The following is a 24,148-nucleotide window of genomic DNA, read 5'->3' on the forward strand; positions in this document are numbered from 1 at the left end:
TCATAACATCACACACAAAAAATATCAATCTTGGTGTTTTTCCATCTTATTACCATAAACCGAGACCCAAGTGTGTTTAACCCCTTCATGACCGTGGGATTTTTCGTTTTTCCGTGTTCGTTTTTCACTCCCCTCCTTCCCAGAGCCATAACTTTTTTATTTTTCTGTCAATTTGGCCATGTGAGGGCTTATTTTTTGCGGGACGAGTTGTACTTTTGAACGACATCATTGGTTTTACCATGTCGTGTACTAGAAAACGGGAAAAAAATTCCAAGTGCGGTGAAATTGCAAAAAAAGTGCAATCCCACACTTGTTTTTTGCTTGGCTTTTTTGCTAGGTTCACTAAATGCTAAAACTGACCTGCAATTATGATTCTCCAGGTCATTACGAGTTCATAGACACCTAACATGTCTAGGTTATCTTTTACCTAAGTGGTGAAAAAAAATTCCAAACTTTGCTAAAAAAATAAATAAAATTGTGCCATTTTCCGATACTCGTAGCGTCTCCATTTTTCATGATCTGGGGTCGGTTGAGGGCTTATTTTTTGCGTGCCGAGCTGGCGTTTTTAATGATTCCAATTTGGTGCAGATACGTTCTTTTGATCGCCCGTTATTGCATTTTAGTGCAATGTCGCGGCGACCAAAAAAAATATAATTCTGGCGTTTCGATTTTTTTTCTCGTTACGCCGTTTAGCGATCAGGTTAATGCTTTTTTTTATTGATAGATCAGGCGATTCTGAACGTGGCGATACCAAATATGTGTAGATTTGATTTTTTTTATTGATTTATTTTGATTGGGGCGAAATTGGGGTGATTTAAACTTTTATATTTTTTTTATTTTTTTCACTTTTTTTTCACTTTTTTTTAAACTTTTGCCATGCTTCAATAGCCTCCATGGGAGGCTAGAAGCAGGCACAGCACGATCGCCTCTGCTACATAGCAGCGATCTGCTGTTCGCTGCTATGTCGCAGAAAATCAGGTGTGCTGTGAGCGCCGACCACAGGGTGGCGCTCACAGCTACCGGCGATCAGTAACCATAGAGGTCTCAAGGACCTCTATGGTTACAATACTGAAACATCGCCGACCCCCGATCATGTGACGTCATTTCCGGCCGCCCGGCCGGATGCGGTAGTTAAATGCCGCTGTCTGCGTTTGACAGCGGCATTTAACTAGTTAATAGCGGCGGGTGAATCACGATTTCAGCCGCCGCTATTGCGGGCACATGTCAGCTGTTCAAAACAGCTGACATGCCCCGGCTTTGATGCGGGCTCACCGCGGAGCGCTGCATCAAAGCAGGGGAGCTGACATCGGACGTACTATCCCGTCCGATGTCAGTAAGGGGTTAAGACAGTCACACAAGGTATTCATAGGCATTTATTAAATAATCCTGCCATAGTTGATGGCACTATATGCGGTATCTATCAGCCATCAGCTTTAACCCCTTAGTGACAGAGCCAAATTTTAAAAATCTGACCAGAGTCACTTTATGTGGTAATAACTCTGGAACGCTTCAACAAATTCCAGTGATTTTGAGACTGTTTTTTCGTGACGCATTATGCTTTATGATAATGGTAAATTTAGGTCGCTATGTTTTGTATTTATCAAAAATATCAGAAATGTGACAAAAGTGTAAAACAATTAGCAATTTTCAAACTATGAATGATTATCCCTTTAATTCAGATAGTCATACCATAGCAAAACATTAATAAATAAAAATTCCCACATGTCTGCTTTACATCAGAACCATTTATAAAATGTTATTTTATTTTGTTAGCATTTTAGGAGGTTTATAAATGTAGCAGTAATTTTTCATTTTTATCAAGGAAATTTACAAAATTATTCTTTTAGGGACCTATCCAGACGTAAAGTGACTTTGGGGGTCCTATATATTGGAAAACCCCAAAAGTGATACCATTTTAAAAACAACACCACACCTCCTGACATATTGAAAACTGCTGTCAGATAGTTTATTAACCCTTCAGGTGCTTTTCAGGAATGAATAGAAAGTGGCAAGGTAGGAATGAAAAAGTTGATTTTTACCACCTAAAGGGCGCTGACTTTTTTAACAGATCAGTATAGCCGGAAGACTCTGAGGGTATGTCTCCACGGTACGGATGGGCGGCGGTATCGCCGCAGCGGCGAAGCCGCTCGGCGCTAAGCCCCGCCCCCTTAATGGGACGCGATCATGCCGGATGTGTTAACTCTTCACATCCGGGATATCGCTCTGTCCCATAGGGCCCTGTGATATGCCTTGCGGGGACGCTGCGTCCCCGCAAGGTGTACGGACATGCTGCGATCTGAAAAGACGCGCAGCATGTCCGTAGTCGCAGGGCCGCCGCGTGCGGGTTTCCACGCATAGTGGAGACAGGATTTCATCAAATCCCCTCCACTATGCAGGAACATCTGGACGCTGCTTGTTTGACGCTGCAGCGCTGCGCAGCGTCAAACAAGCAGCGTTTCCTGAACGTGGAAACTCACCCTAAGGCCGCTATGAATTGCCATGGCAAACAGACAGGGCCGTTTTTAGAGTTTCTGCTGCCCTAGGCACTTTTAGTGCTGCCTCCCCCATTGGTGAGTATGACACTATCAGCAGTGACTTTGGCAAAAAAACGCTGATGTGAAAGTCGCCTTTTGCAGCAGATCGGGCAGGTTTTCCGCATCTGCCGCATAACGGATCACTTACGGCAACACTGCGTTCGGCCTCATTCATTCCCTAAGAGACTTGCGGACATGTGCGCACTTGCGGTTTTGCCGCGATCCGGCAAATGCGGTACTTGCAGCAATGGAAAAAAACGCTGCTAGCAGTGTTTTTGTCTCACCGCAAGTGCAAAACTGCAAGTGCCGCACATGTCCGCAAGTAGCCATCACTACCTGTCCCTGCACCTTGCTAGCTCATCCCTAACTATCTCTCTCTGACCTAAAACTACACTATAGAGCTTTACAAAAACAATTTATTAACTGACATATTCCTATGATAATGAGGGCTCCAGGCTACGGCGTAGACTGGGACGGGCAGTCTCCGGGTCTCCATTCTCTCGCTGTGCACACCCTCAGTCCCTGCCTCACTGCCTGTGCTGCACTGTGCACAGACATCCCTCCACCGGACCCGGTAATCACCGCTTGCAGTAGCATACCGGCAGAGGTGTATGTCGGTTTTCTGGCACCCGGGGGAAAGAATTCATTTTGGTGCCCCCCCCCACCAAGGACATATGCGATTTGCACACTTAGTCATGTACCCACGAGCTCCACTCCATAATGCTTTCGACACTGTTGACCACCCTCTCCTGCTCTCTAGGCTCCAGTCACTAGGCATTAAGGACACTGCTCTCTCCTGGTTCTCCTCCTACCGTTCTGAACGCTCCTTCAGTGTTCTGTTCTCTGGCTCCACTTCGTCTCCTCTTCCTCTCACTGTCGGGGTACCTCAAGCTCAGTCCTTGGCCCCCTTCTCTTCTCCCTCTACACTGCCCCAATTGGACAGACCATCAGCAGATTTGGCTTTCAGTACCATCTTTATGCTGATGACACACAACTATACACGTCATCCCCTGACCTTACCCTCGCTGTACTACAGAACGCCAGTGACTGTCTGTCTGCAGTCTCTGACATCATGTCCGCTCTCTATCTGAAACTCAACCTCTCCAAAACTGAACTTCTTCTGCTCCCGCCTTCTACTAGCCTCCCTAAATCTGACATTTCTCTCTCTGTGGGTGGCACCATAATAACACCCCGGCAGCAGGCACGCTGTCTGGGTGTTATGTTTGACTCCGATCTCTCCTTCACCTCCCACATACAATCTCTTGCCCGCTTGTGCCGCTTACACCTAAAGAGCATCTCTAGAATCCGCCCTTTTCTCACCATGGAGACAACAAAAACCCTCACTGTCGCCCTAATCCACTCCCGTCTGGACTACTGCTTTGCTCTATTAATTGGCCTCCCCCTCACGCGACTTTCCCCTCTTCAGTCTATCCTTAATGCAGCAACCAGGGTTGTCCATCTGGCTAATCGTTACTCGGACGTGTCCGCTCTTCGCCAGTCGTTACACTGGCTGCCCATTCATTACAGGATACAATTCAAAGTACTTGTTCTCACCCACAAAGCTCTCCACAGTGCGGCACCCCCTTACATCTCCTCCCTCATTTCTGTCTATCGGCCTAACCGACCACTGCGCTCTGCAAACGACTTTCGACTAACCTCTGCACTAATCCGTACCTCCCACTCCCGACTCCAACACTTCTCCCGTGCTGCGCCAATCCTCTGGAATGCTCTACCCCAAGATATTAGGACCATCCACAACTTGCATAGTTTTAGGCGCTCCCTCAAAACACATTTGTTCAGAGCGGCTTATCACGTTCCCTAATCAAACTCATTTTATGTTTGTGTGTGTGTAGCCCATTTGCTATCTCCATCTACCCCCCACTCCCTGAAGATGGCTGGACCATCATTGTAAATACATCATTGTAAATACACACCTGTACTTTGCATCTCCCCACCTCATTGTAGATTGTAAGCTCTCACGAGCAGGGTCGTCTTATTTCGTCTTATTTTGTCTTATTTTGCTTTATTACTGTATTGTTAACATTGTTACCTATGACTGTTGTGTTTGAAACTGTTAAACTGTAAAGCGCTGCGGAATATGTTGGCGCTATATAAATAAAGATTATTATTATTATTATTATTATTATTAATGCTCTCAATGTTCAGTGAAAAACAGAGAGAAGCAGAAGAGAAGCTCGTTGTCACAGGACCATAAGTATGAAAGTCGCATATGAGTGAAGTGTCCATGTGACGACTACTGGAACCTGCAGAGCTGAATCCTGACATTGCAGCTTCTGAATTCTCACAACGAATGCACTGCACACTTTTAGGATTCCCCCCTATCCGGTGGACAGTCATGTCAGCACAAGAATGCGATTTGTATACTTCTGACCACATTCCGACTAGACGTTCCCGGCCTCGCTCAGTTCATTTTCACAGAGTGAGGCCACACATGTCTAGTCAGCACAGGACTGCATGTATGTAAATCGCCAGCACGAGAGAATCCTGACAGCGTGCAGTGCGCACTGTGAGAAGTCAGAAGTCTGCAGTCACAAAGAATGACTGCAGACTCATTACAAACCTGGACATTCCCTTTAATGCTCCTAACATAAATAAAACATGAGAGTTAGTTAGTATCACAAATAACATTTACATCCAGGTACCTCTGGAGCCGTTCTCCTTCTTTTCTTCATCTTGTCCAGACCCCATGATGAGTTTTCTCATCCACAGCCGTCTCTGCAAACCTCCATCTTCTCCGCTCTTTTGCAGAAAATCTCCACATGATGCCCTTAAAGATACAAGTGTCATTATAATGCTCCTGAATGAAAAATTGCCCCTCACTATATTGTCTGCACAAAACATGACCCCCACACTGTCCCTCTTATGGTACATGCTCTTTACACTGACCTATCCTTTCCATACCGGCCCCTCTTCACACTGTCCACTCACACTGTGTCCCCCCTATAGGGCCCAGTATTTATACTGTACTCTCTCATCACACTCCCCCTCCTTGGTATACTGTCCCCTCCTGGCTGTGCCCTTACACTGTCCCCCATGCTACGAACCCACTACTCAGTTTCTATTCTGTGCCCACTCACTTTTCTCCCCCCATACTGTCTCATCACACTATTCCCCTCCCTCCTCATACTGTCTCCTCTCACATTCCTCCTGTTCACCATACTGTCTCCTCATATATTTACCCCCTCGCTTTCTATACTGCCTGTGCACCTGACTCCCCATACTGTGTCTGCACACATCCCATCACCCTCACTCCCCGTACTTTGTCCACATACATTTTTCACATCGCTACTCATACTGTGCCCGCATACATTCCCCCGTTCGCTCCTCATACTGTCTGCACCCATCCCCCCGTACTATTTCCTCATACATGCCCCCCATTGCCCATACATGCCCCCCATTCCTCAGTACTGTTTCTTCATACATGCCCCCATTCCCCTGTACTGTTTCCTCATACTTGCCCCCATTGCCTAGTACTGTTTCCTCATACATGCCCCCCATTCTCCCATACTGTTTCCCCATCTCCCCCTTTGCTCTTCATTTTGAGTCCTCAAATATCCCCCCACACATTAAATCCTCCATCCCCACTCCAATTCTCCCCACACATAATAAATCCCCCTATCCTCATGTAAGGAGGTAAAGCACAAGAAGAGTCTGGGGGCGGTTACATTCTCGGCTCTGTGCCTGGAAAAATTGAGCTGTGCTACAGGTTCCCCAGGGGGCAGACTTAGAGACTGGGACTGGAAGGAGGCCGGGCAGAGAGCGGGAAAGGCGCGCGTGCAAGGAACAGAGCAGCATGAGCAACGGTCAGAGCAGGGAGCAGCTGCGCTCCGGGAGAGAGAGAGCTCCCGGTCAGAGGACAAATACAGGGAGATGCTCAGAAAGACTGCATCTTGTGAGTACATGAAAGCGGACTCTGCTGTGACTGGAGATGGGCGCTTTGAGACCCGTGCAGAGACATTGGCCCGTGCAGAGACTGTGACCCCCTGGTACCCACGGTATCAGTACAGAGACTGTGACCCCTTGTACCCACTGTATCAGTGCAGAGCCCTTGATTCCTGATGAGAGACTTAATAATAGACTGACCATCGTTTTCCCGGGATAGGCTGTGCTGCAAAAGCTAAAGACTAAGAGCCTGTGCATATCACATTAACTCCCGAAACCCCAGGCAGCGGGCTCCTAGAGACTACCCAGCCCACGGACAACAGAGGGACGACAAGTGCCGCTGTTTCTCGGCGTCTGCGTTGGAGAAGACGACTCTTCAAGCAAGTCCTGATCAGACTGATAAATGTTCTGTTACTCAAGAAATCCTGCTTAGTTCTGTTACACTGTTTGATTCCCATATTTTTGCACTGTTTTATTGCTAGTTATATTCCACTGCTTCCTCCCTGCGAGGAGAACCTGATTCCTGTTATTAAACCCCTCAACTGTTGGTCTGTCTGTTCCATGGTGACATACTCAGTACCTGCATACTATTACACTCACTCCAATTGTCCCCACACATAATAAATCCCCTCATCCCCACTCAAACTCATCACACACATAATAAATCCCCCCATCCCCACTCAAATTGTTCCCCCTCCCATCTTGTATGAATGGCTCAGCTTCCCCCCCTCCCATCTTGTATGAATGGCTCAACTCCCCCCTTGTACGAATGGCTCAATTTCCCCCCCTTGTATGAATGGCTCAGCTTCCCCCCCTCGTATGAATGGGCTCAGCTTTCCTCCCCCCTTGTATGAATGGCCCAACTTTCCCCTCCTTGTATGAATGGCTCAGCTCTCCCCCCCTTGTATGAATGGCTCAGCTCTCCCCCCCTTGTCTGAATGGCTCAGCTTTCCTCCCCCTTGTATGAATGGCTCAGCTTTTCTTCTCCTTGCATGAATGGCTCAGCTCTCCCCCCTCTAGTATGAATGGCCCAGCTTCCCCCCCCTTGCATGAATGGCTCAGTTTCCTCCCCCTTGTATGAATGGCTCAGCTTTCCCCCGCTTGTATGAATGGCCCAGCTTCCCCCCCCCCTCGTATGAATGGCTCAGTTTCCTCCCCTTGTATGAATGGCTGTTGTGAACTATACTTCTTGGCTCCCTCTTGTGGTCACTAGTGATTTGGCACTTGGATTGTCTTTTACCAGGTTGGTACTCACCTGCTTCGTTAGGCCTGGGGTGTTGCTATTTAAACTTCCTGGATTCTCAGTCCAGTGCCTGGCATTGTTGTAATCAGTTCATTTCTGTTTGCTCCTGTCTTCAGGTCCTGGTTCTTTGCAAGATAAGCTAAGTCCTGCTTTCTTATTTTTTGTTATTTTGCTTTGTTCATATTTTTGTCCAGCTTGTACAATATGTGATATCTGATATTGCTGGAAGCTCTAGGGGGCTGATATTCTCCCCCCTCACCGTTAGTCGGTTTGGGGGTTCTTGGATATTCAGCGTGGATATTTTGCAGGGTTTTTTGCTGACCATATAAGTCATCTTACTATTTTCTGCTATTAGTCAGTGGGCCTCTCTTTGCTAAAATCTAGTTCATTCTTACGTTTGTCTTTTCTTCTTACCTCACCGTTATTATTTGTTGGGGGCTTGTATTACTTTGGGGTCTTTTCTCTGGAGGCAAGAGAGGTCTTATTTTCCCTGATAGGGTTAGTTAGTTCTCCGGCTGGCGCGAGACGTCTAGGATCAACGTAGGCACGTTCCCCGGCTACTGTTAGTGTTTGTGCTAGGATCAGGTATATGGTCAGCCTAGTTACCACGTCCCTATGAGCTGGTATTTATGTTTGCAGACTTTTGCTGTAATCTCTAAGATCCTTGCCATTGGGATCATAACAGTATGCCAGGCCAACAGAATAGTTAATGCATTGCAGAAGTGGGATTAAAAGAAAAGGAGTTCTGAGTTTTTTTTCTCCTCTTTCTTCCATCCCCTTTTTCTCAGAGTGGCTGTAAGCTTTGCTGCAGACATGAATGTTCAGACCTTGATTACTAGTGTGGATCAGCTTGCTGCACGAGTGCAGAGCATTCAGGATTTTGTTGTTAGCAGTCCTATGTCTGAGCCTAAGATACCTATTCCTGAGCTGTTCTCTGGAGATCGATTTAAATTTAGGAATTTTAGGAATAATTGTATATTGTTTCTATCTTTGAAACCTCGTTCGTCTGGAGATTCAGCTCAGCAAGTTAAAATTGTTATCTCCTTTTTGCGTGGCGACCCTCAGGATTGGGCTTTCTCGTTAGCGCCAGGAGATCCGGCATTGGCGGATGTCGATGCGTTTTTTCTGGCGCTCGGATTGCTTTATGAGGAGCCTAATCTTGAAATTCAGGCAGAAAAAGCTCTACTGGCTATCTCTCAGGGCCAGGATGAAGCCTAAGTGTATTGCCAAAAATTTCAGAAATGGTCCGTGCTTACTCAATGGAATGAATGTGCTCTGGCCGCAAATTTCAGAAATGGCCTTTCTGAAGCCATTAAGAATGTGATGGTGGGTTTCACAATTCCTACAAGTCTGAATGATTCTATGGCGCTGGCTATTCAGATTGATCGGCGTTTGCGGGAGCGCAAATCCGCTAATCCTCTGGCGGTGTTGTCTGAACAGACACCTGTTTCAATGCAATGTGATAGAAACCCCGATCCAGCAATGCAATGTGATAGAATCCTGACTAGAACCGAACGACAAAATCATAGACGACAGAATGGGCTGTGTTTTTACTGTGGTGATTCTACACATGTTATATCAGCATGCTCTAAACGCCTAACCAAGGTTGTCAGTCCTGTCTCCATTGGTAATTTGCAGCCTAAATTTATTTTGTCTGTGACTTTAATTTGTTCATTGTCTTCCTACCCTGTTATGGCGTTTGTGGATTCAGGTGCTGCCCTGAGTCTTATGGACTTGTCGTTTGCCAAGCGCTGCGGTTTTGTCCTGGAGCCTTTAAAAATTCCTATTCCTCTCAGAGGAATTGATGCTACGCCACTGGCGGAAAATAAACCGCAGTTTTGGACACAAGTGACCATGTGCATGACTCCTGAACATCGGGAGGTGATTCGTTTTCTTGTTCTGCATAAAATGAGTGATTTGGTCCTGTTAGGTCTGCCATGGTTACAGACCCATAATCCTGTTTTGGATTGGAAGGCTATGTCTGTGTCGAGTTGGGGTTGTCAGGGAATTCATTGCGATTCTCCGCCGGTGTTTATTGCTACTTCTACTCCTTCAGAGGTTCCTGAGTATTTGTGTGACTATCAGGATGTATTCAGTGAGTCCAGGTCCAGTGATCTTCCTCCTCATAGGGACTGTGACTGCTGTCATGTTTCCCAATGGCAGGGAAACATCAAAACACAAAGATAACGGACGAGCTCTGGGTGATGGAATCTCGAGCTGACCGTGAGCTAAATCTACCACACAACTAATAGTAGCCAGGGAGCATACCTGATTAACCCTAGATGCCACACGCCAGCCGGAGGACTAACTACCCCTGGTAGAGGAAGGAACAGACCTGGCTTACCTCTAGGGAAATACCCCAAAAGATGATAGCAGCCCCCCACATGTAATGACGGTGAGTTTAGAGGAAAAGACATACACAGTATGAAGGTAGATTTAGCAAAGAGAGGTCCACTTACTAGATAGCAGAAGGATACAAAAGAGGACTTCACGGTCAACTGAAAACCCTATCAAAAAAACATCCTGAAATTACTTTAAGACTCCTGTGTCAACTCATGACACAGGAGTGGCAATTTCAGCCCACAAGAGCTTCCAGCTACAGAGAATAACAAAACTGCAAACTGGACAAAAGATACAAAACAAAAGGACAAAGCCCACTTAGCTGATCAGCAGACTAGTAGCAGGAACATGCAACCGAAGGCTCTGGTTACAATGATGACCGGCAAGGAAATGACTGGAGAGCAAGGCTAAATAGGAAACTCCCAAACACTGATGGGAGCAGGTGAACTGAGACAGCAAAGACACACAAGTCACCAGTACCACCAGCAACCACCAGGGGAGCCCAAAAGCGGATTCACAACAGTACCCCCCCCTTAAGGAGGGGGCACCGAACCCTCACGAGAACCACCAGGACGATCTGGATGAGCCCTATGAAAGGCACGAACCAAATCCGAGGCATGAACATCAGAGGCAGTTACCCAAGAATTATCTTCTTGACCATAGCCCTTCCATTTAACCAGATACTGAAGTCTCCGTCTGGAAATACGGGAGTCCAGGATCTTCTCCACAACGTACTCCAATTCACCCCCTACCAGCACAGGAGCAGGAGGTTCAGTAGAAGGAACCACCGGTACCTCATACCTCCGCAACAACGACCGATGGAATACATTATGGATAGCGAAAGATGCCGGGAGGTCCAAACGAAAGGACACAGGGTTAAGAATCTCCAAAATCCTATAAGGACCGATGAACCGGGGCTTAAACTTAGGAGAAGAAACCCTCATAGGGACAAAACGGGAAGACAACCACACCAAGTCCCCAACACGAAGGCGAGGACCAACACGACGCCGGCGGTTAGCAACCTGCCGAGTCCTCTCCTGGGACAACTTCAAATTGTCCACCACTTGTCCCCAAATCCGATGCAACCGATCCACCACAGCATCAACTCCCGGACAATCCGAAGATTCCACCTGATTAGATGAAAAACGAGGGTGAAACCCTGAATTGCAAAAGAAAGGGGAAACCAAAGTGGCAGAACTAGCCCGATTATTAAGAGCAAACTCTGCCAATGGCAAAAAGGCAACCCAGTCATCCTGATCCGCAGACACAAAACACCTCAAATAAGTCTCCAAAGTTTGATTAGCTCGCTCCGTCTGGCCATTAGTCTGAGGATGGAATGCAGACGAAAAAGACAAATCAATTCCCAACCTGGAACAGAATGTCTGCCAAAATCTAGACACGAACTGGGTTCCCCTGTCAGAAACGATGTTTTCCGGAATCCCATGCAGGCGAACCACATTTTGAAAAAACAGAGGGACCAATTCAGATGAGGAAGGCAACTTAGGCAATGGCACCAAATGGACCATTTTAGAAAAACGGTCACACACCACCCAGATGACAGACATCTTCTGAGAAACAGGGAGATCAGAAATAAAGTCCATAGAGATGTGCGTCCAAGGCCTCTTCGGAATAGGCAAGGGCAACAATAACCCACTAGCCCTAGAACAACAAGGCTTGGCCCGAGCACAAACATCACAAGACTGCACAAAAACACGCACATCTCGAGACAGGGAAGGCCACCAGAAGGACCTAGCCACCAAATCTCTAGTACCAAAAATTCCAGGATGACCTGCCAGAGTAGAAGAATGAACTTCCGAGATGACTCTACTGGTCCAATCATCAGGAACAAACAGTCTACCAGGTGGACAACGATCAGGTCTATCTGCCTGAAATTCTTGCAAAGCACGTCGCAAGTCTGGGGAGACAGCAGACAAAACCACCCCATCCTTAAGGATACCAGCAGGTTCAGAATCCCCAGGAGAGTCAGGCTCAAAACTCCTAGAAAGAGCATCTGCCTTCACATTTTTAGAACCCGGTAAGTATGAGACCACAAAATTAAACCGAGAAAAAAACAACGACCAGCGTGCCTGTCTAGGATTCAGGCGCCTGGCAGACTCCAGATAAATCAGATTCTTGTGATCAGTCAAAACCACCACCTGATGTCTGGCACCCTCAAGCCAATGACGCCACTCCTCAAACGCCCACTTCATGGCCAAAAGCTCCCGATTACCAACATCATAGTTTCGCTCGGCGGCCGAAAATTTACGAGAAAAGAACGCACAAGGTCTCATCACTGAGCAATCGGAACTTTTCTGCGACAAAACCGCCCCTGCTCCGATCTCGGAAGCATCGACCTCAACCTGAAAGGGAAGAGAAACATCAGGCTGGCGCAACACAGGAGCAGACGAAAAGCGGCGCTTAAGCTCCCGAAAGGCCTCCACAGCAGCAGGGGACCAATCGGCAACATCAGCACCCATTCTAGTCAAATCAGTCAAAGGTTTAGCAACGCCAGAAAACCCAGTTATAAATCGACGATAGAAATTAGCAAAGCCCAAGAATTTCTGAAGACTCTTAAGAGAAGTAGGCTGCGTCCAGTCACAAATAGCCCGAACCTTAACAGGGTCCATCTCAACAGAAGAAGGGGAAAAAATGTACCCCAAAAAAGAAATCTTTTGAACCCCAAAAACACACTTTGAACCCTTTACACACAAAGAACTAGTCCGCAAAACCTGAAAAACCCTCCTGACCTGTTGAACATGAGACTCCCAGTCATCAGAAAAAATCAAAATATTGTCCAAATACACAATCATAAATTTATCCAAAAATTCACGGAAAATATCATGCATAAAGGACTGAAAGACCGAAGGTGCATTTGAAAGGCCGAAAGGCATTACTAAATACTCAAAATGGCCCTCAGGCGTATTAAATGCGGTTTTCCACTCATCCCCCTGCTTAATTCGCACCAAATTATACGCCCCACGAAGATCAATCTTAGAGAACCACTTAGCCCCTCTTATGCGAGCAAACAAATCAGTCAACAAAGGCAACGGATACTGATATTTGACTGTAATTTTATTCAGGAGTCGATAATCAATACAAGGCCTCAGAGAGCCATCCTTCTTAGACACAAAGAAAAAACCAGCTCCTAAAGGAGATGAAGAAGGACGAATATGTCCCTTTTCCAGGGACTCCTTAATATACTCTCGCATAGCAGCATGTTCAGGCACAGATAAATTAAACAAACGACCCTTTGGAAATTTACTGCCAGGAATCAGATCTATGGCGCAATCACAATCTCTGTGGGGAGGGAGAGAACCAATCTTAGGCTCTTCAAAAACATCACGATAATCAGACAAAAATGCTGGAATCTCAGAGGGAGTAGATGACGAAATGGAAACCAAAGGTACATCCCCATGAGCCCCCCGACATCCCCAGCTTATCACAGACATTGTTTTCCAGTCAAGGACTGGGTTATGAGATTGTAACCATGGTAATCCAAGCACTAAAACATCATGTAAATTGTACAACACAAGGAAGCGAATCACCTCCTGATGGTCTGGAGTCATACGCATAGTCACTTGCGTCCAGAATTGTGGTTTATTACTAGCCAAAGGGGTAGAATCAATACCCTTCAGAGGTATAGGGACTTCCAGTGGCTCTAAATCAAACCCACAGCGCCTGGCAAAGGACCAATCCATAAGACTCAGGGCGGCGCCAGAGTCCACATAGGCATCCACAGTAATAACTGATAATGAACAAATCAAGGTTACAGACAGAATAAATTTAGACTGTAAAGTGCAAATAGACTTGTCAGCCTTCTTTGTGCGTTTAGAGCATGCTGATATAACATGAGCAGAATCACCACAATAGAAACATAACCCATTTTTACGCCTGTAATTCTGCCGCTCGCTTCTGGACAGAGTTCTGTCACATTGCATATTCTCTGGCGACTTTTCAGAAGATACCGCCAAATGGTGCACAGGCTTGCGCTCCCGCAAACGCCGATCAATCTGAATAGCCATTGTCATGGACTCATTCAGACCTGTAGGCGCAGGGAACCTGACCATAACATCCTTAACGGCATCAGAGAGGCCCTCTCTGAAATTTGCCGCTAGGGCGCACTCATTCCACTGAGTAAGCACAGACCATTTACGAAATTTTTGGCAGTATATCTCAGCTTCATCTTGCCCTTGAGATAGGGCTATCAAAGCTTTTTCAGCTTGAATCTCCAAATTAGGTTCCTCATAAAGCAAGCCTAAAGCCAGAAAAAAGGCATCCACATTGAGCAACGCAGGATCCCCTGGTGTCAATGAAAATGCCCAGTTTTGAGGGTCACCTCGCAGCAAAGAAATCACAATCTTAACCTGCTGGACAGGATCTCCAGAGGAGTGAGGTCTGAGAGAAAGGAATAATTTACAATTATATTTGAAATTCAGAAACCGAGATCTATCTCCGGAAAACACCTCTGGTGTAGGAATCTTAGGTTCAGACATCGGAGTATGTATAACAAATTCTTGTAAATTTTGAACCTTAGTAGCAAGATTATTTAAACCTGCAGCCAAGCTCTGAGGATCCATCTTTAAACAGGTGAGATCAGAGCCATTCAAGGATTAGAAGGAGAGACAGGCAAAGGCTGTAATTAGAGCTGAAATACAACTATGGAGCAAACAGGAAAAAAAAAAAAAAAAAAACTCTACAGACTTCTTTTTCTCTCCTTTCTTCTGCCAGTAACTTTAACACGGGCCGGTCATACTGTCATGATTCCCAATGGCAGGGAAACATCAAAACACAAAGATAACGGACGAACTCTGGGTGATGGAATCTCGAGCTGACCGTGAGCTAAATCTACCACACAACTAATAGTAGCCAGGGAGCATACCTGATTAACCCTAGATGCCACGCGCCAGCCGGAGGACTAACTACCCCTGGTAGAGGAAGGAACAGACCTGGCTTACCTCTAGGGAAATACCCCAAAAGATGATAGCAGCCCCCCACATGTAATGACGGTGAGTTTAGAGGAAAAGACATACACAGTATGAAGGTAGATTTAGCAAAGAGAGGTCCACTTACTAGATAGCAGAAGGATACAAAAGAGGACTTCACGGTCAACTGAAAACCCTATCAAAAAACCATCCTGAAATTACTTTAAGACTCCTGTGTCAACTCATGACACAGGAGTGGCAATTTCAGCCCACAAGAGCTTCCAGCTACAGAGAATAACAAAACTGCAAACTGGACAAAAGATACAAAACAAAAGGACAAAGTCCACTTAGCTGATCAGCAGACTAGTAGCAGGAACATGCAACCGAAGGCTCTGGTTACAATGATGACCGGCAAGGAAATGACTGGAGAGCAAGGCTAAATAGGAAACTCCCAAACACTGATGGGAGCAGGTGAACTGAGACAGCAAAGACACACAAGTCACCAGTACCACCAGCAACCACCAGGGGAGCCCAAAAGCGGATTCACAACAGACTGCGCTGTAGATTTGATTCCTGGCAGTAAATTTCCTAAGGGACGATTATTTAATTTGTCTGTACCCGAGCATGCCGCGATGCGTTCTTATGTCAAGGAGTCTTTGGAGAAGGGGCATATTCGTCCATCCTCTTCCCCTCTTGGTGCGGGATTCTTTTTTGTGGCCAAGAAGGACGGGTCTTTGAGACCTTGTATAGACTATCGGCTTCTGAATAAAATCACTGTTAAGTTTCAGTATCCTTTGCCACTATTGTCAGACTTGTTTGCTCGGATTAAGGGTGCCAAGTGGTTCACCAAGATAGATCTTCGTGGTGCGTACAACCTTGTGCGCATTAGGCAGGGAGATGAATGGAAAACTGCATTCAATACGCCCGAAGGTCATTTTGAATACTTGGTGATGCCCTTTGGGCTCTCTAATGCTCCTTTAGTGTTTCAGTCCTTTATGCATGATATCTTCCGGAAGTATCTGGATAAATTTATGATTGTTTATCTGGATGATATTCTGGTTTTCTCGGATGATTGGGATTCTCATGTAAAGCAGGTCAGGATGGTGTTTCAGGTTTTGCGTGATAATGCTTTGTTTGTGAAGGGCTCAAAGTGTCTCTTTGGAGTGCAGAAGGTTTCCTTTTTGGGTTTTATTTTCTCCCCTTCTGCTGTGGAGATGGACCCAGTCAAGGTCCGAGCTATTCATGATTGGACTCAGCCCACGTCTGTTAAGAGTCTTCAGAAGTTCTTGGGGTTTGCTAATTTCTACCGTCGCTTTATCGCTAATTTTTCTAGCGTTGTTAAACCTTTGACGGATATGACCAAGAAAGGTTCTGATGTGGCTAATTGGGCCCCTGCAGCCGTGGAGGCCTTCCAGGAGCTGAAGCGCCGGTTTACTTCGGCGCCTGTTTTGTGCCAGCCTGATGTCTCACTTCCCTTTCAGGTTGAAGTGGATGCTTCTGAGATCGGTGCTGGGGCTGTTTTGTCGCAGAGAGGCTCTGGTTGCTCTGTGATGAGACCATGTGCCTTTTTCTCTAGGAAGTTTTCGCCTGCTGAGCGGAACTATGATGTTGGTAATCGGGAGTTGTTGGCCATGAAGTGGGCATTTGAGGAGTGGCGTCATTGGCTCGAAGGTGCTAAGCATCGTGTGGTGGTCTTGACTGATCACAAAAATCTGATGTATCTCGAGTCTGCTAAGCGCCTGAATCCTAGACAGGCTCGTTGGTCATTGTTTTTCTCTCGTTTTGACTTTGTGGTCTCGTACCTGCCTGGTTCGAAGAATGTTAAGGCTGATGCTCTTTCTAGGAGCTTTGTGCCTGACTCTCCTGGAGTCTCGGAGCCAGCTGGTATTCTTAAAGAGGGAGTAATCGTGTCGGCCATATCTCCTGATTTGCGACGTGTGTTGCAGAGATTTCAGGCTGGTAGACCTGACTCTTGTCCACCCGACAGACTGTTTGTTCCTGATAAATGGACCAGCAAAGTCATTTCCGAGGTTCATTCCTCGGTGTTGGCAGGGCATCCGGGAATTTTTGGTACCCGAGATTTGGTGGCTAGGTCCTTTTGGTGGCCTTCCTTGTCACGGGATGTGCGATCATTTGTGCAGTCCTGTGGGACTTGTGCTCGGGCTAAGCCTTGTTGTTCTCGTGCTAGCGGGTTGCTTCTGCCCTTGCCCGTCCCGAAGAGGCCTTGGACACACATTTCCATGGATTTCATTTCTGATCTTCCGGTGTCTCAGGGAATGTCTGTCATCTGGGTGGTGTGTGATCGTTTTTCCAAGATGGTCCATTTGGTACCCTTGCCTAAGTTGCCTTCCTCTTCCGATCTGGTTCCTTTGTTTTTCCAGAATGTGGTTCGTTTGCACGGCATTCCGGAGAATATCGTGTCCGACAGAGGGTCCCAGTTTGTGTCCAGATTCTGGCGATCTTTTTGTGCTAGAATGGGCATTGATTTGTCGTTTTCATCTGCCTTCCATCCTCAGACTAATGGTCAAACGGAGCGAACTAATCAGACACTGGAGGCTTATTTGAGATGTTTTGTTTCTGCGGACCAGGATGATTGGGTGACCTTCTTGCCATTGGCGGAGTTTGCCCTTAATAATCGGGCTAGTTCCGCTACTTTGGTTTCGCCATTCTTCTGCAACTCTGGTTTTCATCCTCGTTTCTCCTCGGGTCATGTTGAGTCTTCTGACTGTCCTGGGGTGGATTCCGTGGTGGATAGGTTGCAGCGGATTTGGAATCATGTGGTGGACAACTTGAAGTTGTCACAGGAGAAGGCTCAGCGGTTTGCCAACCGCCGCCGCGGTGTGGGCCCCCGACTTCGTGTTGGGGATTTGGTTTGGTTGTCTTCTCGGTATGTCCCTCTGAAGGTTTCCTCTCCTAAGTTTAAGCCTCGCTTTATTGGTCCTTATAAAATTTTGGAAGTTCTTAACCCGGTTTCTTTTCGTTTGGATCTTCCGGTGTCGTTTGCCATTCACAACGTGTTCCATAGGTCTTTGTTGCGGCGGTACGTTGTGCCTGTGGTTCCTGCTGTTGAGCCTCCTGCTCCGGTGTTGGTTGAGGGCGAGTTGGAGTACGTGGTAGAGAAGATCTTGAATTCTCGTCTCTCTAGACGGAGGCTTCAGTATTTGGTCAAATGGAAGGGCTATGGTCAGGAGGATAATTCCTGGGTGGCCGCCTCTGATGTTCATGCGGCCGATTTGGTTCGTGCCTTCCACGCTGCTCATCCTGGTCGCCCTGGTGGTCTTGGTGAGGGTTCGGTGACCCCTCCTTAAAGGGGGGGTACTGTTGTGAACTATACTTCTTGGCTCCCTCTTGTGGTCACTAGTGATTTGGCACTTGGATTGTCTTTTACCAGGTTGGTACTCACCTGCTTCGTTAGGCCTGGGGTGTTGCTATTTAAACTTCCTGGATTCTCAGTCCAGTGCCTGGCATCGTTGTAATCAGTTCATTTCTGTTTGCTCCTGTCTTCAGGTCCTGGTTCTTTGCAAGATAAGCTAAGTCCTGCTTTCTTATTTTTTGTTATTTTGCTTTGTTCATATTTTTGTCCAGCTTGTACAATATGTGATATCTGATATTGCTGGAAGCTCTAGGGGGCTGATATTCTCCCCCCTCACCGTTAGTCGGTTTGGGGGTTCTTGGATATTCAGCGTGGATATTTTGCAGGGTTTTTTGCTGACCATATAAGTCATCTTACTATTTCCTGCTATTAGTCAGTGGGCCTCTCTTTGCTAAAATCTAGTTCATTCTTACGTTTGTCTTTTCTTCTTACCTCACCGTTATTATTTGTTGGGGGCTTGTATTACTTTGGGGTCTTTTCTCTGGAGGCAAGAGAGGTCTTATTTTCCCTGATAGGGTTAGTTAGTTCTCCGGCTGGCGCGAGACGTCTAGGATCAACGTAGGCACGTTCCCCGGCTACTGTTAGTGTTTGTGCTAGGATCAGGTATATGGTCAGCCTAGTTACCACGTCCCTATGAGCTGGTATTTATGTTTGCAGACTTTTGCTGTAATCTCTGAGATGCTTGCCATTGGGATCATAACAAATGGCCCAGCTTTTGTCCCCCCCTTGTATGAATGGCTGTTTCCTCCCCCTTGTATGAATGGCTCAGCTTTCCCCGGCTCCTGCTCCCATCTAGCATGCATGGCTCACTCCCCCATCCTTCCTCCGCCTTCCTTCATCCTCCCCCCTGTCCTCCCTGGCTGTTATACTCACCTTTCCACAACGTGCCGAATTCAGCTCTGTCCCGGCGCGGCAGCTTCTTCCTGCGTGAGCGGTCATGTGGTACCGCTCATTAAGGTTATGAATATGTGTCCCTATTCATCACCTTAATGAGCAGTACCATGTGACCGCTCACACAGGACGAGCTGCAGGCGCTGAGACCAGGCATCGCTGGAGTAGGTGAGTATGACGCAAGCGGGAAGGAGACCCCGGACTTAAATTTAAAAAAAAAAACAGATCAGAACAAAAAACTTGCTCAGGTGATGCCCCCCCCCCCCCCCCGCATCGTCCCGCCCTAGGCACGTGCCCTCAAGTGCCTAGTAGCAAATACGGCCCTGCATTTAGGCAACATTTACACGATCAGTATTTTCCCTCAGTATGTGTAAGCCAAAACCAGGAGTGGAACAATCAGAGGAAAAGTTTAATAGAGACACGGCACCACTTCTGTATTTATCACCCACTCCTGGTTTTGGCTTACAAATACTAATGGTAAATCCTGACCAAGTACTGAACATGTGACCGTAGCCTACAGTCATTATCTCCATGCACTCCGGAGTTTCTGTGTGATCTTCCATCAAGTAAAAAACAGTATTACTGGTCATTTATAATAAAGAGAACCTGTCATCTTGTATAACACTGTTTACCTGCAGATATATTGTTAATGTGCAGGTAAATAGTGTTAAGGTATGTTCACACATATGCATTTTTGGTGCATTTTTTTCTCCAGATTTTTGTATGCTAATTTTAGGTGCATTTTACAGTACCGGCTATGGCTATGAGATTTTTGTCCTTTGTTTTTTTGTCCTCGGTATTTTGTGCAAAGGAAAGAGCATGTCACTTATTTCAGCGTTTTTTCAACGTTTTTCACCCTTTGAAAGTTATGGGTGGTGAAAAAAAAACACTGAAAAAATGCAGGTATCAGGTTTTGCTGCGATTTTGGGGCCAAAACCTAATGAAGTAGAATCAGATTATTATTTTTTTGCCACTAAACTTCATCAGCATGTGAGTCGCCCGCCAGGGCCATGGGGTACCCGGTACCTGCTCCGGTATTCACAGGGGGATGTCACGGTGGTGACCCGGTCCGTGGCCCTGGGCGCCCATGTAAAAGGGGTATTGATTACAGTTTGTGTTCATGACGCCACCTGTGGTATTCGGTCAGTGGGGACCGACGCTGCTTTAAGGGGTCCTCTGGGGTGATGTTATGGCAACTAGATGGTATAACTTCCCACAGGTGAAGTATATCCCCAAGGCTCCTGGTGTGTAGATGGAAGATGGTGAATGGTGCAGTAAAGAATGAGGACACAGGTTTGCAGTCTCTTTACCTGGTTTACTGAAGACATCGGGCAGCCACAGTCCAGGACACCAGATCACAGGTACAGGCAGGGTCCAGCCAGCTTGGAAGTGAATCCAGAGTCCCCTTTACCAGGTGGAGTCAAAAGCCTTCCTCTTAGCGCGGTGGTATTATAGTCCCTTACTGCCTATGGCTTCTGATAAGGTCCTCACAATTCTCTCTGTCCTCCATAAAGGTGGGACATAAACCCGTATGGCAGGTGACTCGAGCCTTTTTACAGGATCTCTATCATGACCCAGGCTCTATGTGTCACTGTGCCTCCTGGGTGTTAGGGCGGACAAGTGATGTGTAATCCAGCTGTGCTGACTGTTTCTGCTGTCAGTCTTAGGCTACTTTCACATTTCCGTTGGTAGTCGCCCGTCACAAAGCGTCGGCGCGACGTACCGACGGAAGTGTGACCTTTCACATTTCCGTCTGCAGTCCCAGCCAGGAAAGAGACAGAGAGAGACATTTCCTGCTGGGCATGCGCAGACGGAAAAACTGGATACAACGCACAGAAAAATGTTCCCTTGAACGTTTTTCCCAGACGACGGGCTGCCAAAACCCGACGCAACCAGTGCACGACGGATGCAACGTGTGGCCATACGTCACGATCCGTCGGCAATACAAGTCTAGGGGAAAAAATGCATCCTGCGGGCAAATTTGCAGGATGCGTTTTTTTACCAAAACAACGCATTGTGACAGGTAGTGCCCGACGTAAATGTGAAAGTAGCCTTAGAGTCCCTCACAACATCGGTGTTCCGGCTACCGGTAATCTGCGCCAGCCTGGGAGATAGCTAATTCACTGCTCTGCTCCACTTGTGTTCCTCTCCTGTGCTTCGCTCTCCCAAATGCTCACTACAATACGCTTTCGGTATTATTTCTGTCCAGGAGCTGCAGCACTTTCTCGTGGCTGCATGGCTCCGAGTCCTCATACGTTCTTCCTGCCTCAGACTGCTCCAATCTGTTCTCCGGCACTATCTGACTAACTTTCCCTCCAAACCACAATATATCTCTATATGCAGGGGAGTCACCTAGAAATAGGATCAAAAGCTCCCCCTTGTGGTCTGGAGTGTGAACATGTTGCATGTTTGTGTTACCTGGTGAGAGTTATCCTTCGTCGCTTCCAAGCGTAACATTACTCTCCCCGTGAGGAAAGCAATGCCACTGTGACGACCAGGACCCTGGGGCGTCACACATGCACAAGAGACAAACGTACCATGACAAAAACGCAGCAAAACACACAACAAAAAAACAAGCAAAACCTGCTTTATTTGCAGCAAGTTTCTTACTGCCAAGAGAGCAGGTTTTTCTGCAGAAAAAAAAAGCAGCAAAAATGCAACTTGTGAACGTAACCTTTCAATGGCGCCCAGCCTCTTTACTGAAAGTGCGACTACTGGGAGAAAAAAAATATTTCTTCCCAGTAGCCACCATTTTTCAGCCAAAGAAGCATGAATGAACCAACTTCAGTCACCACTCACTACACTGTGAGCAGCGGCTGTAAGTGCAACCCGGCACTTTGACAGTTCGCTCTGCCTCCAGATCTCTAAAGGCCTCTCTTATTGACCCAAAGGACCTTTTTAAGGGCCACCAGAACTAATATATGTGTTATGACCTTGGGTTTAACCCCTTTTCCCAATGTGCTGTATATATATATATTACTGGTATATTAATTTATGGTATGAGCAAGTGGGACTTAAAAAGGTTTTTCAGTGCAAAAATATTGATGACCTATCCCTTTGTTGGGTCATTAATATCAGATTTGTGGCGGTCCAGCACTCCCTCAGACCAGCTTTTGCCAAGAGGGTGCAGCGGTCGGATGTAAACAGTACGATTGCCATACAGCAGCTGTCCGTTCACTGTTCAGTGTCTGCCACGGGTTATTTCACCAAAATTGTGACAGCATGCCCACCAGGTGCTTTCATAATTTTGTAGTCTAAGGGGTTTTCGGGGTTTTAGAGCAATGTAAGCAGTCAGTCTCCGCCAGTTTAAACACCAGTGTAAGCCTAGCCTAAGGGCTACTTCACATCATAGAAATTTTGCAAAGAAACACTACTATGAGCATGCTGCCGATTTATCAAAGCGATTACGCCAGAATTTAGTTGTAGCGCCCTGTGAGAAGACGCAAAATTTATGCAAAATGCGGAGTTGTGCAAAACATTTGATACTTCCGCGTGTGTTACCAAATGATATGGATAATGTAGTGTATAGAAGAGAAGCTCACAGAAAAAATTCTACAATTAAAAGCTAAATTTTTTGTCATGGCTTGGTTTCAGGATTCAGTCTGGTGACCTTTTGCTGCATGGTCGGTTTCCCACTCTGCTGGGCTACAGTCCTTTTAATCTCTGTCCAAATGCAGATGATTTCTTCTGTCTTGTTTTTCCTTTCTTGGTTGGCTTCTCTCCAAGTGTTTTTGCTCTGTCCTACCACATTTTTGGGATGGTTTTATATGTTCACCTTTCACTTGCATCACTTGCTGTCTATTCTTCCATATAAATTAGTGTTTGGAGTTTCAGCTCCTCAGCTAAGGGGTTTACCTTGTCCGGTAAGTCCCAATTGTTTTTCCTGCTGCAATACTGTAAGTTTTCTTCCCCAGCACCTTTTCCTTCTTCTTCAAGTTTGGGGGTCTGGGAGGTTTCACTTATTCTGTTTTGTCTTTTGATTCTCCTTATTTATCCCAGTCTATACTTTGTGACGGTGCTTTAGTTTCTCACCCTGCGTTCTTGTGACTACCTGCACACTTTCCTGTACCTTTGTTGGATTTGTGTTGCGGCCACCACTTGGGGCCCCAGGAGGTACGAGAAACCCCTCAATGGCTTTTTAGGGAGCCAGGTCCAAGGACGTGTAGTAAGTTATGTGGATAGTTCCGTTTTCTAGTCTATACAGGAACCAGTTGGGTACAGGTGCGGCTTCTCTCTTTGATAGTTATTTCCCTCCTCTGTTACTCGTGTGAGCATGATCATAACAGTTTTATTAGATATGCAATAAAAAGGTCTTTATGTAGAAACTAAAATAATATATAAAAAATCTGGAAAAACAATGTAGAGGTCTGTCTTATGTTTCTTTATGAGGGTGAGTAAGGGTGTTATGAAGACAGAGAATACGTAGCCAATGATTGTTAGTAACCTCACTTTGAAGTGCCCTATAAATCTCTCATAGGAGACACCCTGCCTGACTGCAGAGGTTACCACTCTAAGTAATGCAAATGGTGCCCCCACACAACGAAGGCTCCCCTTCTTATAGCCCTAGTAGGCCCTAAAGCTACACGTGTGAGATGCGTTACCTGTCACACTTGCAACTGCAATGTGAGAAACTTGGGCGAGTCTCTCGCCTCAATACCCGGAACTGCTGCCAGCACTCGGGACCGGAGCATTCAGATACATAGAAATACATGCAGCTGAACACTCCGGTCCGAACCGCCGGTGGCAGTGCCGGGTATTGAGGTGAGAGACTCGCGGGAGTTTATCGCAATGCAGTTGCAAGTGTGACCCCGGCCTTATAGATACAATCATACCGCATTCAGATATATTCCAAAAAATGCCCAGGCAGCTTCTGGAGTTTCGGTAACCTATTGACTTGTATGCAGCATTTTTTTTTTTTTCTTAGCAGAAAACCTGAAGAAAG

The sequence above is a fragment of the Ranitomeya variabilis genome, chromosome 2, assembly GCF_051348905.1.
Source record: "Ranitomeya variabilis isolate aRanVar5 chromosome 2, aRanVar5.hap1, whole genome shotgun sequence".
NCBI classification, from domain to species: Eukaryota; Metazoa; Chordata; class Amphibia; order Anura; family Dendrobatidae; genus Ranitomeya; species Ranitomeya variabilis.